General features: G+C 40.7%; 1 pseudogene; it reads right to left on the bottom strand.

The window, feature by feature from the left end:
- Positions 1–1,446: 1,446 nt before the first annotated feature.
- LOC111753917 (putative small nuclear ribonucleoprotein G-like protein 15) overlaps positions 1,447–12,587 on the bottom strand; it is a 50,956-nt pseudogene continuing 39,815 nt past the window's right edge.

Below are 12,587 nucleotides of genomic sequence, written 5' to 3'. Positions count from 1 at the left end.
AGTTGACCCTCCATGGTGGAGCTTGCTTATCTTCATCTGTTCCTAGCAGGAGCCTCCCCCAGCCTTAATGATACAGGGGAATGAAACTCCCAACCTACTATGTCCCATACGAGTTTGTATTCTCTAAAATTGAAAAATGAATTTAGGAGCAACGGAGGTTAAGAGCAGAATATATTTACTGAGAGAAATAAAACTTCTGTCTTAGAGAGACACAGAAGGGGTCACGAGTGGGTTGCCAAAGACTGTCTTTTCTAGGGATTTTTATAGAGAAAAACCATGAGGTAAGGCAGGTCCAAAATGGGGGAAAACTTGAGAACTCGCAAGGCAGGGGGGCGTGAGGTGGGACAGAACTATGGTCAACCAATAAGATTAATTGTTCAGGTAAAGTTGAGTAAATCAGGGACAAAAGGGGGAAGTAAGTCACGTAGTAAGCAAGCATGTTTAAAGAGGAGTGACTTCCTGTAGGGGCGTTGGGATGGTGGCTCCTGGCTTTCCCAAGGTGATTCATATCATATTTTATTTATTTAATTTTTTGGTATTGGGGATAGAACTGATGACCTCACACTGGCAAGGCAGGCACTTATGCCGCTGAGCTAAATCCCCAGCCCCCCGAGGACTTCTTTTGATTAAGTGTGATCCAGGACAGCTTCCATGTTCCTTGGGCCTGGGGCTAAAGCTCTTATGTCCTAAGGCGAAGTTGTTATCATAGCCCACTTATAATTCAGTTGTGGGGACCATTTCCTGTCCTCCCCCAAAAACACACTTCTTGGGTGCCTGGTTCATAAGCTTGGTGCTTCTTGGCCTCAAGAAGGCTATAAAAACCAAAAAGCAGATTTTTTTTTTCAAAAAGCAGATATTTTTATGTATATTTTTGTCACAGTGGCTGCAAGTTGGCAGAAACCCTTCATTTTAAGGCTTTTTTCACTTTGAGGATGTGTCCCTCTCTCACTCTGTCTTGTATGATGGCCCAAATATTTCTAGCTAACTCTACTGTACTGAAACCTTTCCCCTCTTCCCCACCAGACCCCTTAGATGATACATGTCCTGTCATTGTGGCTCCCCACCATATCTCCAAGATCAAACCCCGCAGCTTTCTGTCAGAGGTTTCTGTGCCCCCTGCACCATTCTTTCCTACTTCCTCACTCACAGTGGCCTCTACTCCTTCCCCTAGTTTCTCTCCCCAGTCTCAGATTTCTCAGTCTCCTCCACCATGCACCGTATATTCTATCAGACAGCTCTTCTTTGTCCCATACTCCTGCGTCGCCATTTTCCACACCAGCTCACCATCCTTGGTCTTGTGCACTTCCGTCATCCAGCAGGCCACATGGTTCTCAGCAGCCACCTTGCTGCAGCTCACGTGGAGGACAGCTTCCATCTTGTGGCCCTCCACACATGACAGTGTGCTGCCATCTTGCGGTACCTCATCATGGGACCAGCAGCAGCCATCTAGCTGTGGGTCTCGTAGTAGTCAGTCGCCATCTTGTGCTTCCCTGTGGCATGGTGGTCGATCACCCAGTAACTGCCCACAGACACCTGCTGGCAAGTTAGCTGCTCCATGGCCATCTACACCTCCCACTCCACAGTCTTCTCAGCCTCAGTTCCTATTCCTGCTTCAGGAACAGGCTGGTCCTGAGGCACTAGTTCATATTAATGTTCTTTTTTCCCTTTGACAGCCTATTACAGAGTAACCATAAATTAGGTTCCTTTTCTGCTATTCTTATTTCAAGAGATCTCAATTGATCTACAAAAAGGTTCACACTAGTCTGTTTATTGTAGTTCAAATTGGCCAAATATATTTGAATGGACTCTTGAGTTTGTAAGTCATTTGTAAGTCTATATCTGTTGTCTGTTTGTCCAGGCTGTTTATACTGTACAGATTGTCTGTCCATGTTTGTCCATTTTTGTGCTCTGTAAACAGTTCTTCCTTTTTGTTTGATCTCAACAATCTTTTTCCTCTTCCTTTACACGTTCAGGTCATTTAATCAAGGTTTATCTGGGTTATAGATTTAAAAAGCATGCTTCCACCTAGGTTGCCAGCTGGTCAAAATGATGCTAAAACTGGTTAAACAAAATCTCTTGAGGTGAGCAGATGTTGGACAAAACTTCAATTAGTGAATAAAAAGTTGCCACTTGGTAACTTTAACCAGCTCTTATTCATTAATCCAAGGCCCTAATAATCTCCATAGCCTTATAGGAGACACCCCAACTAAAGTTCATATGACTAAGACAATTCATTGTTGCTGACCTGATGGTATGTTCATGCCTTCAAATATAAAGTTGGGATTGTTTATGATGATAAATATTTTCTTTCAGATTCAGAATCGGCTTTTTTCTGGTGCTCCAGCCAAGAGAGTCAAGTCAAACCAATAGGAGGTCATCAGTCCAAATGATAATTTTTAAACAAAAATTTATGTAATGTCTATCAACAAAAGGACCTAAGAGCCAATGAGTTACAATTGCTATAACCTAAAGCAGCCCTTAACTAAACTTAACTGTCAGCCTATTGCTCATGCTTTGACTATACATGCTTTATACTTTGATTATACATGCTTTGATTAAAATTTGTTCTTGCCTAAAAGGTACCAAACCTCAAGGTATCATAACAAATACACTAAATTCTTTTTAGATTCCTTTTACTGGGATCTACCAGATCTTTTCCTGAAAAATGTTATATGACACATATTGGGGCCATAATTAACTATACCCAGCTGGCCCTAAATGACACCACAGCTCAGCTCTCTTCCTAAATAAAAAAAAGTAAAATTCTATTACTTGACTTCTGCATACTTAATTGATTCTTTTTTAAAATTTTTTATGTATTTTTTTTTTGCGGAACTGGGGATTGAACTCATGACCTCATGGTTGCCAGGTAGGCACTTATGTCACTGAGCTAAATCCCCAGCCCTTTTTTTGTCTTTTTGAGACAGGGTCTCGCTATGCAGTTCAGGCTGGCCTTGAGCTCACTTAGTAGCCCAGGCTGGTCTCGAACTCGCAACAATCCTCCTGTCTGAGCCTCCCGAGTACTGGGACTTAATTGATTCTTTACCTTAGTCTCCTCTAGACTTAAAGCTGTACAACTACCCAAGATGAAAATGCTTACTATCTACTGAGGGCCACTAGTTAAAAGCTCTGTAGAGTATAACTGACTGCCATTCAACAGCTTCAACCCCCTTTGGCCTGAAGAAGCCAGATCAATCATCAACCATTACCCCTCATGGCAGTTTGGGTTTCTTCTTCAGAGGAAAAATGCTACAGGCAGTTAAATCAGTTAAAAATATTATAGGCAGTCAGACAGGGTTAAGGCCTCAAAGGAGCCAGCATAGAGGACCAGATGTCTTGTGACTGTGGAGGAAACAGATACCTCCTGCTGTGGGCCAGATCGCAAGACAAAAGGCTAAACTTGGCCCTCAAACCCTTAGGGAGGCCTTCTTAATATGACTTTTCATGTTTTCAACACCAGAGATAAAAATCAAAAGGAAAAATAATAATCTGATCTTTTAGCAGTGACACTTAGAACTCTGAGACAGGTAAACTGAGACAAGGTAGAGCTGCCCCAGTACCTCCCAGACCATACTTCAAGTGCAACAAAAAGAACACTGGGCAAGAGAATTCCCCCTCTGCAATCTCAAGGGCCATTGGAAAAGTGACTGTCCTAGACACCAGAGAGTGGGTAAGCCATCCTCTAAATCCTTGCAGATCCATTACCACTGTGTTAATCGCCAGCTAATCTACTTGGACTTGCTGCTGAAGGTTGATGGGGCTTGGGGCCCACAGCCTCCATTAAGATATACTTCTCAGAGCTCCATGTCTCACTAGAGGTCTCAGGTAAGATATTCTCTGTACTTGTAGATGTGGAGGCCATATATAATATTCTTCCTGAGTTTTCAGGCTGCTGTATTAAGTCCTCAGTCTCTGTAGTGGATGTTGATGGCCAACTTGCATGGTCCCTGCAGACAGGGCCTATTCCATGCAGGTTCCTTCTCTCTTTTAATCATAGCTTTCTAGTAATTCCAACATGTCCCACACCCCTTTCAGGTATGGATCTTCTTCAAAAGCTTAACTTCTCCTTTACCTTCTCCCTCCACACAGTTCTAGTCTTCCAAACACCCTCAGTGCACCACAAAACCATCCCCTCCCCTCCCTTCTTCTCTGGCCCATCCCATAATTTGGGATACCTCCAACCCCATCTGCGCTACACATGTCATGCCTGTTTTAATTCACCTCAATTTTTCCTTGCATTCCTCAATATCCTATAGCTCTCAAACATTTATGGGAACTTAAACCTATAATTAAATGTCTTTTAGACAACAGTTTTCTTAAACCTACCCATTTACCCTACAATACTCCCATTCTCCTGATACTCAAGCCTAATTGGTCCTATATTTCTTTTCTTTTTTCTTTTTTATCAGTACCAGAGATCGAACTCACAACCACACGCTTGCAAGGCAGAGGCGCTTATGCCGCTGAGCTAAATCCCCAGCCCCAGGCCTTATATTTCTTTTTTTTTTTTTTTTGTCTTTTTCATTTTTACTGGTACCAGGGATCAAACTCATGACCGCCTGCTTACAAGGCAGGTGCTTATGCCGCTGAGCTAAATCCCCAGCCCCAGGCCTTATATTTCTTATGCTTCTTATTCTTTCCAGCTCAACTCCTGGAGCAAGGACAAGTCCTACCTACACTTTTAACTTCTACTCTTTCAGATGGGGAATAATTACCTCTCGTAACTCCACCTCTCCCAACTCCATGCTTACTTTTCAGATTCTTGCTCACCATTGCTCTGATGGAACCACACATTTGGATCAAGGGCACCTTTCCTTTCCTTCTACCTCTCCTAATTATGATAGTGGCCTGCCTCCTCATAGTACCTTGCGTTTTTTTATTCCTCCAATCTAGGATGTGAGTGTTCATCAATGATTGATTCCTGTCCTGGCTGAAACACCTCGTACTAGCTTCTACCTGAGCATCAACTATCATCCCATCAACCCTCTAAACCCCAACATGTTGCCCCTGTCCAGCAAGAAATAGTAAGAGACAGTTTTTGCCCTTTTCCTAAAAATACAAAGATGGGAATGAAAGGTTCTTGCCCTAGTATAAATTAAATTACTATACAGTTATGGTGGTGGTCTATAATGTGGAAGGCTAAAGGGGGAATCCTTACCACTTCTCGCTTCTTCTTCAGCCCTAATTGCAACACCCCTTCCTGTTTGTATGCACAGAGAAAATTCTAATCAGTTCCTCACACATCGTCAATATCCACCCCATGCACCACTTCAGCCAGAGGTCATATAACCCTCTGCCTCTCTGGGCTGTCGAAGGAGACAGCCCAGTCGCCATGGGTTGTGTGCTCCGTTCCATGTCCTCAACTCAGTAAACCTGTTCATTTTGTACTTTTGCTTCTCTATTGCGCCAGAATACTCTAACAATAATATTTCTAACTAACTCAGCTGCCTGTAAGACTATCTGGTGGGCTACACCATTGTGCCTGGCACTGACCCAAAGTTTTAAGGTAACAAATATATAAAATAGTCAAACTTTGTTTTGCTTTGACTTACCTACTGGGCATTGCAGGCCCTAATGAGTTGTGGTTCATAGTGAAAATGGCTTTTAAGTCCTTGACCACCTCAGAAAAAAACCCAAATCATTCTTTTAATGACTAGTAGGAGATAGCCCAGGATTTTGTCTGTTCCCTGTTAGTGTTTGGGTGGGAAGAGGAGGGCTGGGGAGGGGAGAGAAAGGGAAGAGGAAGGGGAGGGAAAGAGAAAAGACATATTATGTAGCTCAAGCTGGCCTTGAGCTCATCGTGACCCCCTTGCCTCAGCCTCCTGAGTGCTGGGGTGTATGCTGTCCCATATGGTTGTTCCACATCCCTATGATGATCCCTTGACTATGTCCTAATGAGTCCAGAAAACAGGGGAAGTTAGGTAAACAGGACACAGATCCTAAATAGTTAGTTTAAAATAAAGGTTGAGGCCTGAGTGAGTTAACATAGTAGGAGGCCCAAACAAACTGTGAGACCTGATAAAAAACAAGAGACAAAAAACACATACTAATGCAAATGAATCAATTTGCATTCTGGACATCAAAGGCCTACAGCAAGCAGGAGCCTTCCTGCCTTCTGTCACATACAATGGTATGGAAAACCGTAAATAAAAAGACCTCCAAGCCTGAACTTCCATGGTGATCACCTTGTGAAACATCCCTCTCTGACTAGTGGAGAGCTTTTCATTTATTCTTCTAATAAGCTTGCATTTAGCCATTCCCTATTACGTGCTGTCTTGTAGGCATCAAAGAAACAAGAACTACAGGGACCTGATTACAATGATGGCATCCTAGACTTATTCAGTGGTCTCCAGCACACACAAACACAAAAGAAACCACAAGCTGGGTGTGGTGATGCACTCCTGTCATCTCAGCACTCAGGAGGCTAAGGAAAGAGGATCACTGTGAGTTCCAGACCAGCCTGGGCTACAACTCAAGGCCAGCCTGAACTACTGCAGAGTGAGACTCTGTCTAAAAAAAGGAAAAAAGTACCTAAAAATGAGTAACTGACGAGATGGTTATTGTTGTACACTAGGAAAAAGAGCTTCGTTATATTTGTATTGCACCAAAATACCTGTAATGTGACCCTAACTGTTCTGTATATGCTTTTCTTCTCCCTTCTCCCTCTGGGTGACCTAATTGATATGTTAACCATTGCTGCCCTCTACAAATAACAGATGCGGTGCTAAAATAAGGTAACAAAAGGTTGTTAATTGCTGCTAGACTCCTCTGTTCTCTGCTGAGGAAAACAGGATCTTCCCCATTAGCCTATCTCCTGATCCACGCCCAAACCCCTTACTCTGTAAATTGTGTTATGTACTTAAAGGTGGCAAGTATAGAGGAGCAACACACACAGGTTTTGCAATCTCCAACTGCACTGCTTTGCTGGGCCCAGGATAAAATAAATAAGCGCTGCTTTTTTTTTTTTTTTTATATATATATTTTTTTTTATTTAAGAGGAAAAAGAGAAAAACACAAAACAAAACAAAGCAGTGTAAGGTTACATATAATACAGAACTACAAAAAAAAGCATAACAGTAAGAAATCACCTGTTAATAGATTACATATTATCATCTTGGAAATAGTTGCTCAAATCACAGTATCAAAGAATACAAAGTAGACATTCAAACAGAGAGACTACAAACAGCTGTGTTCAATGATCCAAAAACATTAATATAGTCAGCTATTCAACATCCCTATACACACTTGCTGTTATATCCGTTAGAGCTCTTTTTTCCCCTTCCTCTCTTTTTACAACAAAATTTACACATTTTAGATTTTATTACTCCTTAGTTCTTATTACTTTTTTGGGGGGGGAGAATAAAGTCAAATATGGCAGAACAAATCTGTCAGTGAAAACCAAGGATAGACTTAGCACATGATGTAGAACAGAGTATACGGTTATTAACAATAGTTATCAACGTTGTCTCTTGTTTCCTTAAAAAGATTTGTCTATCTCATTAGATATTATAAAGTTGGACAAAACAGTAGAGAACAAGACCAATAAAACTTAGACATTGTAAACATTACAGGACTTCCAAAGGAGACAATAGTCAAACCAGAATGGGCATCTTAGTGAATCTTACTGCCTTCAAAGTAGTTGCCTATACCCTCGGACCTGATACTATCCCACAGAATGGAACAGAGTCTAATCAGTCAAAACAAGATCGTGGGAGCATTACAGGACTTCAAAACAAGTTAATAGGAAATCGAAAAGAGTTACTATTATATATCCTAATTTTTTAAATTTTTCCCTTAATTAAAATAAACATAAGAAATAACTAAATAATTTTTTTAAAGAATAATAGTTACCATAGTGTCTGTCTTTTTCCTTGAGATATTTGGATAAAACTTCATATACTATAGCTTCAAATATTTCCATATCAAGAAGCCCGGAATAAAGCCTTTCTAATTAATAAGTGAAAATTTTATAAGGCTTCAAGGCCACATAATGGGGAATCATGATTGCCACATATTTTCATATATTTGAATCATTACTTACATTAGGGAAACTATTCGGTATTCATACATGCGAGATTGATTTATTTCACTTATGAGTATGGTCTCAAGCTGCGCCCATTTATTGATAAATATCTCAATGTGATCCTTCTTTATAGCTGAATAATATTCCATTGTATAGAAATACCACAACTTTTTTATCCATTCCTCAGTTGATGGGCACTTGGGTTGTTTCCAAGATCTGGCGATTACAAATTGTGCTGCTATAAACATAGGTGCACATAAATCACTGTAGTATGATGCTTTCAGTTCTTCTGGGAATATGCCTAGAAGTGGAATAGCTGGAATAAATGGGATTTCCAATCCCAACTTTTTGAGAAACCTCCAGACAGACCTCCACAAAGGCTGTACCAGTCTACACTCCCACCAACAGTGCAGGAGAGTTCCTTTTTCCCCACATCCTCTCCAGCATTTGTTGTTGTTGGTTTTCTTGATCCTGGCCATTCTTTCAGGAGTGAGATGGAATCTCAGTGTGGTTTTAATTTGCATTTCTCTGATGACCAATGATGATGAGCATGTTTTCATATATTTATTTGCCATTTGCATTTCTTCATCTGAGAATTGCGTATTCATCTCAGATGCCCATTTTTGGATTGGATCTTTGAATTTTGGAGGTCTGAGTTTTTTTAATTCTTTATATGTTTTAGACAAGAGTCCCTTGTCTGAGAGAGAGTTCACTAAAATCTTTTCCCAGTTTGTGGGTTTTCTTTTCACTATGCTGGAGATTTCTTTTGACATGCAGAAACTTTTTAATAAGATGTGGTCCCAGTTATTGATTCTGGGAAGTGTTTCCCGTGCGGTTTGAGTCCTGTTCATGAATTCTCTACCTACTCCTATGTCTCCAAGGTTTCTACCCACTTTGTCTTCCAATAGATTTAGTGTTTCTGTTTTAATATTCAGATCTTTGACCCATTTAGATTTTAATTTAGTACATGGTGATAGACATGGGTCTAGCTTTAGTTTTCGGCAAATGGAGAGCCAGTTTTTCCAGCACCATTTATTAAAGAGACTGTCGTTCTTCCAGTGAACCTGCTTGGCTCCTTTATCAAAGATAAGGTGGTTGAGTGTGTTTGTAGTTGTGGTTGTATCTTCTTTTTTTTTTAAATTTTATTTAAGGAGAAAAGAAAAAAAAAGCAGAGAAAGGGTACAAGTTATACCGATTTGCAGAAAAAAAATGAACAGTAGGAAATCACTAGTTAATGGATTACATACTGTCATCTTAGAAATAATTGTTCAAGTCACAAAATTAAAGCTTGTAAAGTGGACATTCCATCAATGATATTGCAAACAGTTCTGTTCAATGATCCAATAAAACTCTGTGATATCATATTCTATCTTATACACTTAAATATGCATGCAGTTATATAGTTTAGAGCACTTTCTTTTCCTCTCTTTTGTACAATGACTATTACACATTTTGGGTTTCATTGCTCTCACGGTTCTTATTACTTTTTTTGGAAGAGAGTAAAACCAAATGTGACATAACAGAACAGAATCGGTCAAGTCAAAAGGGTGGACATAATAGATAATGTAACAACATAATACAAGGTGATCAACAATGGTTACCATAATGCCTCCCGCTATCTCTAATAGAATTGCCTATACCATTAGTTATAGTACAATTGAACAAAACAGTAAAGAACAAAACCGACAAAGCCAAACCATTGGAGACATTGTAGGTCTTCAAAAGTAGATAAAAGTCAATGAGAATGGGCGTTATAATGAATCTCATTATCTTCACAGCTGATGCCTAAATTTTCGAACCTGATACTATTCAGCAAAACAGAATAGGGGAACATCAGTTAAAAACCAGATGGTGAGAGTAATACAGGGCTTTAAATCGAGGTAATGGAAAGTCAAAGTGGGTTACTATAATATATCCTGCTATTTTTTCCCTTTAATTAAAAGGATAAAAATTTTTAAAAAAAGTATTAAAAAAGTAAATAGTGGAGTGGAGATTGAGATAAAAGAGGGCATAACAACAAAACAGCACAGATCAAAACATAACCATTTAAGCAGAATAGTGTTTCACCACCAGATAATCCTGACCTAAAAGTAGTTACCATATTGTCTCTTTCCTTGAAATCCTTGAGTACAACTTCGTATACTGTAGCATTAAGTATATCAAAACAATGTAAAACCATTTAAGAGAATGACAGCATTACAGAGTATTTAGAATCGACTAACAGAAAATGAATAATGGTTTCTGTATAATCTCCTTGTCTTTAAAAGGTTTTTGCTTATACTATTGTACATAATAAAATCCAGTAAGATACAACCTATTTAGACCATTGGAGACAGAAGGACAAAAGCTAGATGAGACTTCAAAACAAGATGATACTAAATCAGTATTACCTACTAAGATGTCATTTTCTCCAAAATAGCTGTTCCTATCATCCAATCTTCTCTGTCTCATTTCTGTTGAGCTCTTATTCTGTCAGTAGCTGTCAGTTTGTCTTCTTCACTTTGTTCTCTGCTCCATTAGTCGTGGCCTCCACTATTTCTGGATTCTTTGTATTTTTCTTTTTTTAGAATATCCTGCAATACTCTCTGTAGAGTTGAATTGGTGGTTGCAAATTCCCCCAGTTCCTCTTTATCCTGGAAGCACCTTGTTTTCCCATCAATTTCCAGGGACAGTTGTGCAGGATATCTCAATCTTGGCTGGAGATTATTATCTTTCAATGCTTGAATTATTTCCCCCCACGCTCTTCGTGATTTGATGGTTTGTGCAGAGAAATCTGCTGTAATTCTGATGGGTGCTCCCTTGTAAGTGGTCTGTTTCTTGTCTCTGACAGCTTTTAATATTCTGTTCTTGTATTGAATTTCTGGAATTTTTATTATTATATGCCTGGGTGTTGCTCTGTTTGGGTTGTAGGTAGCTGGGGTCCTGTATGCCTCATACATCTGAGTATCTTTACCTTTTGCTAAATTAGGAAAATTCTCCAGGATTATTTCTGTGAGTAGCTTTTGTAGTTCATTTGTTTGTGTCCCTACTTCTTCTCTTATGTTCTTAATCCTTAAGTTATGGCTCCTCTTATCATCTTCTTGTCTTTGTATTATTGCTGTTTGTTTCTTTGTTATTTTTAAGAAGTTTTTCATTTCATTCTCCCATATTACAATTCTGCCCTCCAGTTCAGATAGTCTGTCCTTAGTTTCTTTCAAGCTGTTATGCCAGTCTTCCATAGACTTCTTAGTTTCTTGGTAGTCCCTTTGAACCTGCTTCACGTATTCTATGCTTTCCCTGTTTTCTCCATCAAACAATTCTCCCCGCTTTTTCTGTTCTTCCATTCCACCATCTGTTTTTTCTTGGGTGGGGCTTAGCATTTCTCTAACTATTTTGCATACTTCTAGCTTCAGGTCGTTGATAACTTCATTCCTGAATTGGTCTATGAGGCTCTCTATATGGTGCTTTATGTGTATTGGTGCAGTGTCCGCTATTGCCTGTTTCTCAGAATTGGGGGCCGAGGAGCCTTTCTTGTTGCTGCCTCTTCCCATATTCTCTGTTCCTTATATATGCAAGCTTATATGAGAGGCCCAGCTTCTCTCCCTGTCAGCCACAGTCTGATCGAATTGCGCCGCTTAGGTGTTCCCACTCACCGCTGCGCACCAGGCAGCCTATGCGGGGGCCCGCCCCTCCCGGCCTCTGTCAGGCTCTGCAATCTGGGTTGGGCCAGCCTACGGGGTCTGCCGACAGCGTCACACAGGCCAGGCACTTTTCACCAATCCCGCCCGAGAGGGGAATGTGTGGCTGGAGTCGCCAGCGCGCCCTGCTCCCGCAGGACTGCTCGGGCCCAGAAAGTCCGCTGGAGTCAAACTGTGGTGGAGTGTCAGTTTCTCTCACTCACCTCGCCACAAATCAGAACATGCCTCCCTGCCCGTCCTGTTTTCGACTCCGTTCGCAGACTCACGTTCTCAGAGTTTCCGCGCATCTCTCTCCTTGCCGAGCTGATGTAGATGTAGCCGCCGCGCGGCGGGAAACCCAAATCGAGGCTTCCAATGGCGCAGGGTCCAGCCTCAGCAGCGAGACTTTTCTGTTCCTGTTTTAGCACCAGGACTGCATTCCAAGTTGGTTTCTCTCAGCCGAGTTCGTTCCTGAGTCAGCAGAGCATAACTCCACCTGCTTATGTCTCTTTAGTCCGCACCATACCTGGCTTCTGAGCCTAGTTTTTCAGAGAGCCTCCGGTAGTTGCTGTTATCTGTCCGCCATGTTCTCCCGGAAGTCTGGTTGTATCTTCTAATCTATTCCATTGATCTTCGCCTCTGTTTTGATTCCAATACCATGTTGATTTTACTACTGTTGCTTTGTAGTATAATTTCAAGTCAGGGATTGTGATGCCTCCTGCTTTGCCTTTGCTGCTTAGAATTGCCTTTGCGATTCTAGGTCTCTTCTGGTTCCAGATGAAATTTAGGAGTGATTTCTCTAGATCTATAAGGTATGTTGATGGTATTTCTATTGGGATTGCATTGAATCTGTATAAGAGTTTTGGGAGAATGGCCATCTTCACAATGTTTGTTCTTCCTATCCATGA

This window comes from Cavia porcellus, unplaced genomic scaffold (assembly GCF_034190915.1).
Source record: "Cavia porcellus strain 051 isolate PalLab524CR breed Dunkin Hartley unplaced genomic scaffold, mCavPor4.1 scaffold_16, whole genome shotgun sequence".
Lineage (NCBI taxonomy): Eukaryota > Metazoa > Chordata > Mammalia > Rodentia > Caviidae > Cavia > Cavia porcellus.
The sequence above is the reverse complement of the archived record's forward strand: the minus strand, read 5'-3'. Positions and strand labels throughout refer to the sequence as shown.